The sequence below is a fragment of the Rhinoderma darwinii genome, unplaced genomic scaffold (assembly GCF_050947455.1).
Source record: "Rhinoderma darwinii isolate aRhiDar2 unplaced genomic scaffold, aRhiDar2.hap1 Scaffold_106, whole genome shotgun sequence".
Classification (NCBI taxonomy): domain Eukaryota; kingdom Metazoa; phylum Chordata; class Amphibia; order Anura; family Rhinodermatidae; genus Rhinoderma; species Rhinoderma darwinii.
In genome coordinates, this window is record NW_027461945.1 from 1,961,740 (window position 1) to 1,975,231 (window position 13,492).

A 13,492-nucleotide genomic window follows, 5' to 3' on the forward strand; every position below is an offset into this window, starting at 1 on the left:
TGTTACTATACTGACTGTAAAGTGCCGCATGTGTTACTATACTGACTGTAAAGTGCCGCATGTGTTACTATACTGACTGTAAAGTGCCGCATGTGTTACTATACTGACTGTAAAGTGCAGCGTGCATTACTATACTTACTGTAAAGTGCCGCATGTGTTACTATACTGACTGTAAAGAGCCGCGTGTGTTACTGTACTGACTGTAAAGTGCAGCGTGTGTTACTATACTGACTGTAAAGTGCCGCATGTGTTACTATGCTGACTGTAAAGTGCCGCATGTGTTACTATACTGACTGTAAAGAGCCGCGTGTGTTACTGTACTGACTGTAAAGTGCAGCGTGTGTTACTATACTGACTGTAAAGTGCCGCATGTGTTACTATGCTGACTGTAAAGTGCCGCATGTGTTACTATACTGACTGTAAAGTGCAGCGTGCGTTACTATACTGACTGTAAAGTGCAGCGTGCGTTACTATACTGACTGTAAAGTGCAGCGTGCGTTACTATACTGACTGTAAAGTGCCGCATGTGTTACTATACTGACTGTAAAGTGCCGCATGTGTTACTATACTGACTGTAAAGTGCAGTGTGCGTTACTATACTGACTGTAAAGTGCCGCATGTGTTACTATACTGACTGTAAAGTGCAGCGTGTGTTACTATACTGACTGTAAAGTGCAGCGTGCGTTACTATACTGACTGTAAAGTGCCGCATGTGTTACTATACTGACTGTAAAGTGCCGCATGTGTTACTATACTGACTGTAAAGAGCCATTAAAGGAGCCCTGACACAGGTTTGAACACTGACATTGTTCTTTCATTTTTGTGTTTGAATTTTGGATACACGTTGCCCTGGTCAGTTTACTAGTATTTATAGCTGGGGCAATATAGGGATATTTACTACACAATTGCCTGTAGCATTATGAGACCTTGCAGTTTATAACAATGTTCAATAAGGGCCTGTTCACATCACCGTTCGATTCCGTTCCGTAGTCGACTCCGCTATTGATTCCGTCGGAAAACCGGAAACCAGCCGGAATGGTGACGAACGGAAGCCATTAGCGATGTTTCCATCGACATTGAGATCAACGGTGACTGAAACGGAAGCTGTGCTGTCACTTTCACTTTCCGTTGCGGGGTTCACCCGACAGAACCTCGGAACGGAAGCGAACGGTGATGTGAACAGGCCCTAATGTATTTTTTTGTTCACACAGCTTTAATTTTCTTGTTTCGTTTTGCAAGTTGTTTCTTACTTACAATTTTTTTTTTGTGGGGGGGGGGGCGCGCCATTTCCAATTTCGCCTCAGGCAGCAGAGAAGCTAGAATCGGCCCTGCCCTTCATTCCCAGATACCACACTGCTGTCCCGGTAGAAACAACTGATGAAGAATCGATCCTGTTGCGCGGACCAGTTCCTAATCCGTCAGTGGTAATCGCTAATTGTCATGTGAAGACAGAGCAGCTCAGACTTGTGAATAATGCAAGTGTATGGGCGCTGCTGCGGGCACAGTTAGGGCATGACCACACATGGCGGAATTCCTCCGCAACTGTCCGCATCGATGCCGCACAGAATCTGCGTTGCAGATTCTGCAGCGGATCTGCACAAAATGTGCAGTACATTGATGCGGACTAGCTGCTGGCTGCAGACTGCGGGAAAAGTGCTTCCCTTCTCCCTATCAGTGCAGGATAGAGAGAAGGGACAGCACTTTCCCTAGTGAAAGGAAACGATTTTCATACTTACCGGCCGTTGTCTTGGTGACGCGTCCCTCTTGCGGCATCCAGCCCGACCTCCCTGGATGACGCGCCAGTCCATGTGACCGCTGCAGCCTGTGCTTTGCCTGTGATTGGCTGCAGCCGTCACTTACACTGAAACGTCATCCTGGGAGGCCGGACTGGAGACAGACGCAGGGAGTTCTCGGTAAGTATGAACTTATATGTTTTTTTACAGATACATGTATATTGGGATCGGTAGTCACTGTCCCGGGTGCAGAAACAGTTACTGCCGATCGCTTAACTCTTTCAGCACCCTGGACAGTGACTATTTACAGACGTCTCCTAGCAACGCTCCCGTCATTACGGGAGCCCCATTGACTTCCTCAGTCTGGCTGTAGACCTAGAAATACATAGGTCCAGCCAGAATGAAGAAATGTCAAGTTAAAAAAGCAAGACGTATCCGCACCACACATGACATGTGCATGACAGCTGCGGACTTCATTGCGGAACTTTGAATCTCCATTGAAGTCAATGGAGAAATTCCGCCATGAGTCCGCCACTGCTCCGCAACAGACAGAGCATGCTGCGGACACCAAATTCCGCTCCGCAGCCTATGCTCCGCAGCGGAATTGTACGCATCGTGTAAACGAACACTGCTAATTTAAAGTGAAAGTCAATGGAGAAACGGCTCCGCTGCGGATTAACGCTGCGGAGTGTCCGCAGCGGAATTTAAGTGGAATTCCGCCATGTGTGAACCCGCCCTAATGGGGGAACTGAAGCTTGACCTGTTATGGATGCATAAAGTTGGCCATACATATGCAATAGATGTTGGCAGAGTGTTTGTTTGGCCAACAGCTATTTCACCTGATCCCACTATAAAATGATTTTTGTGCCGGTTTATTTAAATGGGGAGAGGGGGAAGAAACCGCGGCAAGATCTCTCTAACAGCGGCTTATCCCCCAGGAGAACAGAGGATCGGCATGTTTAGTCTCCATACTACAGAGATCATTGGGCAATTAGATTTATAATGAAAAGTTAAAAACAATCTATTATACTTTTTGTTTTAACCACCTACCATTTAAGATCTCTGCTTGCTTAAAGTAATTGGAAATATTGCTTATAATCAGAGGCTGAATCTGTCTTGATCACGCCCTGCACACACATTCATGGATCATTAATAGAGGGGGCACGGATAGGCTGAGGGGATATATTCACACATGGCAGATTTGTTGTAGAAATTTCTGACAATGTCCCGTTCATCTGAATGGGGCTTGCAAAAAATCTGCCGTGTGTGAATAAACCATTAACGGGCTATGTATCTTTGTTTGCCATTCAGTGACAGCAATCACAGATCTTAAAAATGGTAAGAAATTGAGGCACTGAACACATTGTTCGGTTACATTACTTTTAATTATACAGTGAATGAGATTTTTATAGAAAACTGGAAACCCTATTTAGAAAGGGGTTGCTTTGGAGAACGCCAAGGGACCAAAGTGAATAAGCGGATTACGGGGCGTCCAGTGGCAGCACCCCCAGATATCAGCTGTAATCCGAGAGGGAACCTGGAGGAAAGTGTTCAATTTCCCTGCAGCGCCACCACAGGAGAAATGAAGCATTATACAGTTCCCAATTAAATAAATGGTCTGTCCGTGAAATGCGTTGTTGTGCTGGGTCCTCCAGTGAGGGACGCTCTTTGAAGCCGCTTAACGCTCTGGCTAATAGACGAGGATCCTGAATGAGGGACTACACCAATAACTCAGAATTCCCTAATAAAGTAATTAAAAATATATATATATATATTTTAAAACAGACATCCCCTTCAATGTGTTTAAATATTATTTTTAATATTATTGTCAACTGGACCAATAGTTCAATATGAAGCACTACAGACCTGTCTTGTGATCGTCTAGGATTTCGTAAGTCCAAATAAAGGTTGGTGGCTCGGCAGTGCAGGAGGTGGCGGGAACAGGCCAAGAGAGAGTCTCCCTGTAATAAAGAGACATGTCAGACAATCTGGATTACCAGTCAGAAGAAGCAACGCACAAGACAGACCGACCTGCTCACGTGGATGACAGAAGACTTGTGCTTCAGCCAAACGCTCCATAACGTAACCAAAGTCTGCCTGTCTCCAAAATACTTCTTGAGCGCCTTCCAAGTTCTTTGCCCCAGGGGAACAAGATCACATTAATCATGGAATAACGGCTGGAGTCATTACTTGTTATACATATTTCTTACATGCCAAGATATCTGCACCAACATCTCTACTGAGCATCTTCTAGCGACCCTATAAACGCTGTACTAATGGCTGCAATAATGCCCACAAGATGCCCAGAGGGCTGGAGAATAACTTGCCATATAGACCTTTCACTGTCTCAGTCTCTCCTGAATGATTACAGAAGTTGCCACCAGGGGGAGCTGGATGCAGTTGTAATCATACAGTTCCCAATGACTTCAATAGGAGCTTTATAAATTTGTACACCGTGTGCTCCCTCTAGTGGCAGCTGAAAGCAGCCAGAATGTTATCATTTAAAGGGAACCTGTCATCTACATTATGCTGCTCACTTAGGGCATCATAATGTACTGACAGACACACTGATTTCTGCTGTCTGTCACTTATTTGCTAAAGTGAAGCTGTTTTGAAGAACTTCACCACCGCTATAGAAAAGACACCATTATTTACGAGCTGCTGCTACCTCCGCCCACTCGCCGCTGATTGACAGATTTCTACCTAGAAGGCCCTGTTCACACAGAGTTTTTTTGCAGGTGGAAAAATCTGCCTCAAAATTCCTTCTGAAAATTTGAGGCAGATTTTGACGTGTCGGCATAACACTTGCCGCAGTTTTTGCTGCGTTTTTCGGCCGCGGCCATTAAGCGCCATGATGTCAATGGGAGGTCAGAGATGGAAACGCCTAAAGAAAGGGCATGACGGTTCTTTTTCCCGAGAGCGCTTTTTTCTGCTCTCCTCCCATTAAAATCAATGGGAGGCGTTTTCCGAAGCGGTTTCTGCGTCAAAAACCGCGCCAAAAAACTAAAAACTTCATGTGAACTTGGTCTTACTGTGCATGGGTAAAATGTAACACAAAATGGTAGTGACACAGTTACGTCACCACCGTAGATCACCCGGAATGTAGCCATTACTGCCCAAGACCACCACAGATTATACGGCTATATTCTGCAGACCCTATTGTGTATGAGTGGCACTCTGCATGGTACTACATTGTACAGGTGGCACTAATCTGGCATTGATGGCGCTACCATCATGGGCACTCTAGCTCTTACTGATTTATTTGTGTGCTGTATAGCGAGATTATATATTTCTAAAGTGTGTCTGTCGCCAAAATGCAGTTTTCCTATGGCTTTGGGGCAATCATTATAGAGTCATATGATAAATATATCCTGCACCATGTGACTGGGATTTTCTTGTGTCTATCAAGTGTCTGCGCGCTCCGCGTAACATGTAAAAATCCCCCCTCCTTTACAAAATCATGTGTACACCCCCGATACAGATATTTAGGCTGACTGTATCCATGTAGAACTGGGGTAGTATTGCCCTTTAAGATTCCAGTATCCAGACCTTTAGTGAAGAGATTCTAGAGATCATTTTTATTACATGTTACTAATGAAACAAAAGTTATAAAATAGTGTCTCGGGCCCCATGTACATGACCGTGCCCGTAATCACGGTCTGAAATTTGCAGGCCGTGGTCCATTATAAAGTATGGGAGCACGGTACGTAAAATAAAAAAATAGGACATGTCCTATGTTTTATGGAAGGTTTCTACGGCACGGACATTGTCCCGTAAATATATGGGAAGGTGTCCGTCGGCCATAGAAATTAATGGGTCCGTAATTACGGATGAAATGTACGGTCGTGTGCATGGAGCCTTAGGATGTAAAACAAGCACATACCAACCAGCGTCGACCTGGTCACAGACCGGATAACTGAACCTGCGCTCCTTCCTGCACGACTTCTCATAACCCCAGCAGGAATCTAGTTGTGTCAGGAATTCCACAAAGATACAAAACCCTTCATGAGCTGAGAGAGAAAAATCACAGACTGATTTCTAAGGATCCGGGTCTCTCCTTGTCTACAAGCACACATTACCTGTAAGAAGCCTTTTTACATGTTCTCCACTATGTACAGATGTAGCCACGTTTATCTTGACTGATAACTTGCTGCAGTGTGAGCTCACACAACAAAAGCCATTGAAAAGGTAAGGTAAGGGTATGTGCACACGACCTCTTTTCAGACGTAATGGAGGCGTTTTACGAATTACGCCTGAAAAGACGGCTCCAATACGTCGGCAAACATCTGCCCATTGCTTGCAATGGGTCTTATGATGTTCTGTGCAGACGAGCTGTCATCTTACGGCGCGTAAAATGACGGCTCGTCAAAAGAAGTGCAGGACACTTCTTGGGACGTTTTTGGAGCCGTTTTCTCATAGTCTCTATTGAAAAAAAGCTCCAAAAACGGCCGTAGAAAATGCAGCGAAAAACGCGAGTTGCTCAAAAAACATTTGAAAATCAGGGGCTGTTTTCCCTTGAAAACAGCTCCGTATTTTCAGACGTATTTTGTTAATCGTGTGAACATACCCTTAAACTGTCTTGCCACTGTGTATTTAACGTGTTAAAAGTCAAGATAAAGACGGCTACATCTGTATACAGACCACATAAAGCACAAATGGCGTCATGTATGGGACAGCGAACTCCCCCGACTGCTCCATAACCTTGCTATAGGAAAAAGAGATAAGCGGCAACTAAACAACCGTTTACTATACTGTTTATCTCCAAGGAACAAAGGATTGAAAGATACCCAATACCTGTTTCTCAACAGAACAGTTAGGCCTGTTCACATCAGCGTTGCTTTCTGTTGAGGGGTTCCGTTCCGGGCCGTGTTGCCATTTTTAACAGCCGATTTTGTATCCGTTTTACTCCCTGTCCGTTTTAAAATCGGATGAATTTCATTTGTAATTTTTTTGCCACACACTTCCCTCTGTAGGTAATGCCACACAGACACCCTTGTAGCTAGTGCCACACAGCCCCCTGTAGGTAATGCCACACAGCCCTCCTGTAAGCAATGCCACACAGCCCCCCTGTCGCCAGTGCCACACAACCCCCCTGTCGGCAGTGCCACACAACCCCCCTGTCGGCAGTGCCACACAACCCCCCTGTCGGCAGTGCCACACAAACCCCCTGTCGGCAGTGCCACACAGCCCCCCTGTCGGCAATGCCACACAGCCCCCCTGTCGGTAATGCCACACAGCCCCCCTGTCGGTAATGCCACACAGCCCCCCTGTCGGTAATGCCACACAGCCCCCTTGTACATATAGTCACCCCCCATAGATGGCACCCCCCCCTACTTTCATGTAGGGGACGGCTCCAGGAGATGTCCCTCACTTCACTGTCCATATATGGACAGTGAAGTGAGGGACTTCTCCTGGATCGGAATCCCCGGCCACAGCGGTGGGGATTCCGCTTCAGAAGTCCCTGACGTCAGGTGTCCATATATGGATAGTGAAGGCAGGGAGTTCTCCTGGAGCGGAATCCCCGACCACATCGCAGGGGATTCCGCTTCAGAAGTCTGTGGCGTCACTATGTCCATATATGGACACAGTGAAATCACGGACTGCTCCTGGAGCAGAATCTCCGGCCACAACATTGCCGAAGCTGTGGCCGGGGATTGGGGATTCCACTCCTACAGGAAGCAAAAATAAAACCTCACATGCAGAAGGAGGAGAGAGCGAGCAACGGAAGACACGGCCGTCACTTGTAGCACATTCAAGTGATGGCCGTGTATAACCCGGCTACATAGACTTCTATGGGAGCCGGGTGAACGGCCGAAAATAGGGCATGTCCCATTTTTTGACGGCCGGCAAAAAATCGGTCGTGTGAATAGACCCATTAGGGGGTCTATTGTTCCTACGGCGGCCGTGTAACGGCCGGAAAACCCTGTCGTGTGAATAAGGTCTTAGGCTTAGGTATGGTAGGACTTACTCTAAAAGGACAGTGGGGGTCCTGACTGCAGGATCTGGCCATATCCTGGTTATTGTGCAAGAAGTAGGGTAAGTGCCCGGCTGGTAGATTGATCTTCTGATAAAACAGGGAAGAGACATTCTGGTCTGCAGAGACAATCAGGCTTTGAGCAGCAAGGTTTACTATGTAGTAATAGTCCAGAGATTGTATAGACCATGACAGCGCTCAGCTTCTGGAAATAAAACACAACGCAAAACATTAAGAAAAAATGAAGAATACACAAACGGAAAATAAAGGTTCCCTGATGATAGTCTGATGACATGATACCCCCAGCGACCTGCTCAAATCTTGTGGGAAACGGTCAGGAAGTGTTCAATTTCCCTGCAGCACCACCACTGGAGAAATGAGGCATTACACAGTTTCCATTGAAGTCAATGAGCTGTCTGTGTAATGCAGGAAACGCTCTCTGCAGTCGCTCAACTCTGGCTAATAGATGCGGGTCCTGAGAGGAGGTTAATCTTCTATTAACTTAGAACTCCTTGATACAGTATTTATAAAATTGTCTCATCACAGTCAATCCCCTGTATTATGAGAGCCACGGCGGTAATCCAGCGATCGCCATGGGTCCGTCTCCAGGGACCCCCGTCACATTCAGCTAGTTTACGATCGGCTACTCATTTTTCCTGCAGCAGCCACTACAGGGAGAATGTGGTATTACATTCCAGCTATTCTGATAACTATCCTATACATTTGAATTGCCGCCATATATTACTACATTCTCCGTAGGCAAAACATGCGGCTGTCCCACCACTCCCCCCAGACATAACAGCTGATCGCTGGGGGTTCGAGCAGCTAGACCAATGGCTCCCTCCTTCTGAGGAGGGGTTGGGACACACTTGTCTGGTGGGTTACCTTTATATCTTGAGGCCAATAAAAAACTATAATGCGGAAGTTAATAGAAAATTTGCCAAGTCACTTCTGACATTGTTCGGCCATGGTTAAGGGGGGGGGGTACCCATTTTCAAATGTTAAGGATATGTTCACACACTGTGTTTTCGGGCATATTTCGGGGTGTAAATTCCTTGAAATATGCCTGAAAAACGGTAGTTAAACCCCTACAAACTGCTTTTCGTTCAGACGGGGCATTTTTTATGCCACCGTTTTAAAAAACGCCCTGTAAAAAAGAAAGGGATGTTACTTCTTGAGCAGTTTTTCATTGGGTCAATAGAAAAACCGCTACAAAAAACGGCCGCAATAAACGCATCAAATAACGCTTGATGCATAAAAAACGACTGAAAATCAGAGGCAGTTTTCCCTTGAAAACAGCTCCGTATATTACAGCCGTTTTTTGTTAAGCGTGTGAACATAGCCTGAGCTGTCACTTCTTGAGCTCCGTCATTTTCAGCTGTTTTTGATTCTGCATGTGAACATACCCTGAGACTACGTTCACACGCTAAACAAAATACGGCTGTAAAATACGGGGCTGTTTTCAAGAGAAAACACCCACTGATTTTCAGCCGTTTTTTAAACCAGAAACGTTTTCAAGGCGTTTTTTGGAGCAGTTTTTCTATTGAGAATGAAAAACGGCTCAAGAAATGACATGCACTTCTTTTTTACGGGGAGTTTTTTTTACGTAGAAACGGAACACCTCTGGGTTTTGCACTAGCGTGGCGCATGTTATCTAGAGACACTTGTCAAGCATGTCTTATAAACAACACGTCAGAAAACGTCATCATTAACATTATTACACGCCATAAACGATGCTGTATCGTCACTTTCCGCACTTGTAGCCATCTATATAACACTACTGAGTGATGCACTTTTTAATACTCTGGTAAAAAAAAATCTAGTTCAGAGAGACCTGCAGGATCTGCTGGGATTTGTAGTCCCCATTGCAGGTCGCACAAGTGGAGACAATATTGAGGATTTATCCAAACTGCTGCAACAGAAAAGTGGAGTAATTGTCCTTAGCAACCAATCAGGTTGCTGTTTTCATTTTCCAAAGCCTCTCTGAAAAATAAGAGCTGGAATCCGATTGGTTGCTATGGGCAACTACACTTTTACATTGCATCAGTTATAAATCAACCCCCCCCCCAAAAAAAATAATCCTGTACTCCGCAACCTGAAACTACAACTCTCAGCCTTCGGCTGTCAGAGCATGCTGGGAGTTGTAGTTTCGCCACAGTCTGACAGCCACAAGTTGCAAATGAATAAATACAGCGACACTGTTGACACTATGAGGATGTATCATGGCTGTGATCCCTTCATCCATTATTCTCTTATCCGGCCGCATCACCCCTCAGTCTCCGGCTCGCTGTGTAGCGGGAGGCAGGGCCGGCTCTAGTCTCCGCCGGAAACCCGGGGCGGTGATAGGGGGGAGGGTAGTCACCCATTGGGAGGGTGCGGAGGAGACCCGCCTCGTGTGTAGTGACGGGTGTGTTGCGGTATAGGAGCGAGGACAGGGACGGTGCCCATAAGAGCGGAGAGCAGGGAGTACCCGGCACAGTCGGGGGGGGGGGGGGGACGGCACAATTGGCAGAATACCCTCCCTTTACCGTGTGCATCCAGTGTAGTGCTCCCCAGTGGCGTAACTACCGCCGTAGCAGCAGTAGCGGCTGCTACGGGGCCCGCGGCATGAGGGGGCCCCCACCATGGCCGGAGGCTCCGCTAGCAGCCGCTATGGATGCTACAGCGGGACACCACTGAACACTACGGCAGAGCGGGGAGGTATCTCCCCGCTCTGCCATTAAGGGGTTCAAATCTGCACTTAACCGTCATTGCTATTTGTGTTGGGACTGGTTTCCCTAAATATTGCACTACTTCTGCTATGGTTATGGGACTGTTACTTACCATTAGATTTTATTATTTACTTCCTATTACTTCACTGTTTGGGAGGCTACCTCCTACTATTGTTCATATATCTCTGTAACAATTTCTACAGTTTGACTTTATTGTATTGCACTGCGTGCAAACTTTTGCAGTTTTGTGAAAATGTTTTATCTGCTCTGTTTAATTTCTAATAAAAAATTTTGATAACGAAAAAAAAAGATATTGTATTACGGTCTGTAGCCTTTGGGGGGAATATATTAACCTTTCTACAACAGTTTACTAGCGTAGAAAATTCAAAAAAGTCAAAATTTTGGGGGGCAAAAAATGGGCGGGGCTTAGCAGAAATGGCGAACAATTTTACTATAATTTACGCCAGTAACTGATGTAAATTATAGCAGAAATCTATATGTATAATGCGGCCCAGATTTATCTCTGAGGGGCGTAACAAGGCAAAGGTCCGTGCCAGACCCATACCTCCCCCCCAATCAGACTGTATGCCCCCCCAATCAGACAATAAAATACATTTTAAAAATGTACTTACCTCACCACTCCGATTCTCCCTCCCGGATCCCCTCAGGCTCTTACAGCAGGCCTTGGCACGTAGAAAGTACTGATGACAGGCCACGTTGCAGCTAAAAGATGCGACACATTTAATAAGAGTCATTCGCCTGTTAATAAATGTGTTGCATCTTACTCCAGCAAACTGTTTAATAGGACTGGTGTATGAAACGCCAGTATTAAAGGGGTTTTCCATGCGTACCCGACACCCGGACCTCGCACCGATCCGCCACTCCAGCTGCCTCCGGGCACCGAACAACACTGCTGGAAGCAGATGGCTCAGGTCAAAGAATAGAGGCCGAGCTGCAGTTCTGCCGTTAGGCCGCTATGCAGTAGTCGGAGCCATCTGCTTCTGGCAATATTGTCCAGTGCCCGGAGACAGCTGGACTGGCGTATCGGTGCGGTGTCTGGGTGTAGTAACGATTGTTTGCCCCCCCCATACACATTACCGACGATATCATCAATCGGCGCTTGTTTTAATGGTCAGTGTCGGGCCGTCTAAAAGGACCTTTACTTCCTCAGACACTATACTCCAGTCTACAGACACCACCATAACTAGGCATTGGAACCAACCCTCCCACCTTAGCGGGTAAAGATTAACCATCTAAAAGGTTCATATATACACATAAGGGCTAAAGGTGAAAACACAGAGGTGCTCACCATATATCCAGCGTATAACTGTGTCCTCCAAATCTTAGGAGTGCACGGAGCAGGAGTTGTTCTACATTCCTGTTTATATCCCAGACACGTTCATACCATTTTAGACAATGAATCGACATATCGCAAACTTGTGGCGAAACCAAGCACCGCATGTAAAGAATCTTTAAAAAATCTGCTAGAAGAAGGAATTGGATTAGAAGTATTAGCCAAGAAACAGGCAGAATACTTACTGATAGAATTCCCTATTGTTCCCATATTCCATGGGATGCCAAAAATACATAACTTTGCATGGTCTTGGGTTATCTGTGACGTAGTTGGCTAATACCCCTGCAAACCGGCCTGCTGGTACTACTGTCAGGGGCCTGGCCACAAAAGTAAAATAAAGTGGGCAGCCACCGCTCATCAAGGTTATGATCAGCGGTAATTGGTTTGTAGAAAGGAATGGGACCCATGCAGAGGCCAGAAGCGGCGGCCAGTTCTGCAACTTGGTGAGTGACTGTTTTAAAGCAGTAGATTCAGTTTAATTATTTTTTTTATGTTACCCCTTCTCTCCCACCTTCCCACCGGTCTCCCTCCCTTTCCCCACCCCAGATGCTGGTCAAGCGTCATATCCACTCTGGCCCAACTCCCGCCTCGGCCACCTCCCGTTCTCTTAGCCTACTCCTCTGCCCGCTCACAGAGTCCCTGACACTTTGCGTCCTGCTCCCATCCAACAACTTTCCGTTGCCACCTCTCCAAATCCCCTAATAATGGGGGACCAAGATGTATGTCCTCAAATGGAATTCCACTGACTGTATGAGGCCCAGAAATTTCTGATGGTGGCCCTACCTGCATACCACATATTCCGGCAATCAAGGCAGTGGAATTCCATTTCAGGAAATATACCAGGTATTCCAAATGTCTACAAGAATTTATTTTAATGTCAATGGAGTATCTGCGCTCACATAATTTTTTCTGCCTTGATAGTTTTATTTTATTGCAGACAGAAGACGCCCTGATGGGGTCAAAATTCTCCCTCTCCATGGACAATTTGTTTATGACATGGTGGGAGAACAACATTTTTTCAGCCAATAATCCCTTTTACGAGTGGATTGTGTGGGATGGACGCTACATCGACGATCTTTTTTTTGTTTAGGGGTCATGATGTGGTGTCTGTACCACCATTTATGGAATACAATAATACCAATACATTTAATTTACAATGTTACAGGCTCTGCGTCCATGGATTCTGTTACCTTCTTTGAGATTACGTTACAGGGGAATTGTAATACAGAAAAGGAAACATTTTGTGAACCCTCTTCGGGCACTACAGTCACCCAGCTCACACCATCTAGGCAATACCTACAGGGGAATTTATAAGATCTAGGATAGCCTGCTCAAACGACAAGACATTTCACAACCAATGTATAAATATTGACCGTGGATTACATTTTACAGGATATTAACAATGAATGTTAACCCCCTTAATGACCAGGCCATTTTGCGCGTTAATGACCAAGGATTATGTCTTGTTTTTTCACGGTTGCATTACAAGAGTCGTAACTTTTTTTTTATTCCGTCGAAATAGCCGTATTTGGGCTTGTTTTTTGTGGGACGAGTTGTATTTTGTACTTGTACGATTTTTAGATGCTTATAATATATTGACTAACTTTTATTAACTTTTATTTTAGGAGAGAATTGAAAATAAGCAGCTATTCCAGCATTGATTTTCACGTTATAAATTTACGCCGTTTACTATGCAGTGTAAATAACATGTTAACTTTAT

The 13,492-nt window shown here is 45.6% G+C and overlaps 1 pseudogene; it reads right to left on the reverse strand.

Annotated features, from left to right (window-relative positions):
- The window catches only part of LOC142698993 (EGF domain-specific O-linked N-acetylglucosamine transferase-like), a 56,253-nt pseudogene extending 48,341 nt beyond the window's left edge, over window positions 1–7,912 (reverse strand).
- Between the last annotated feature and the right edge of the window lie 5,580 nt (window positions 7,913–13,492).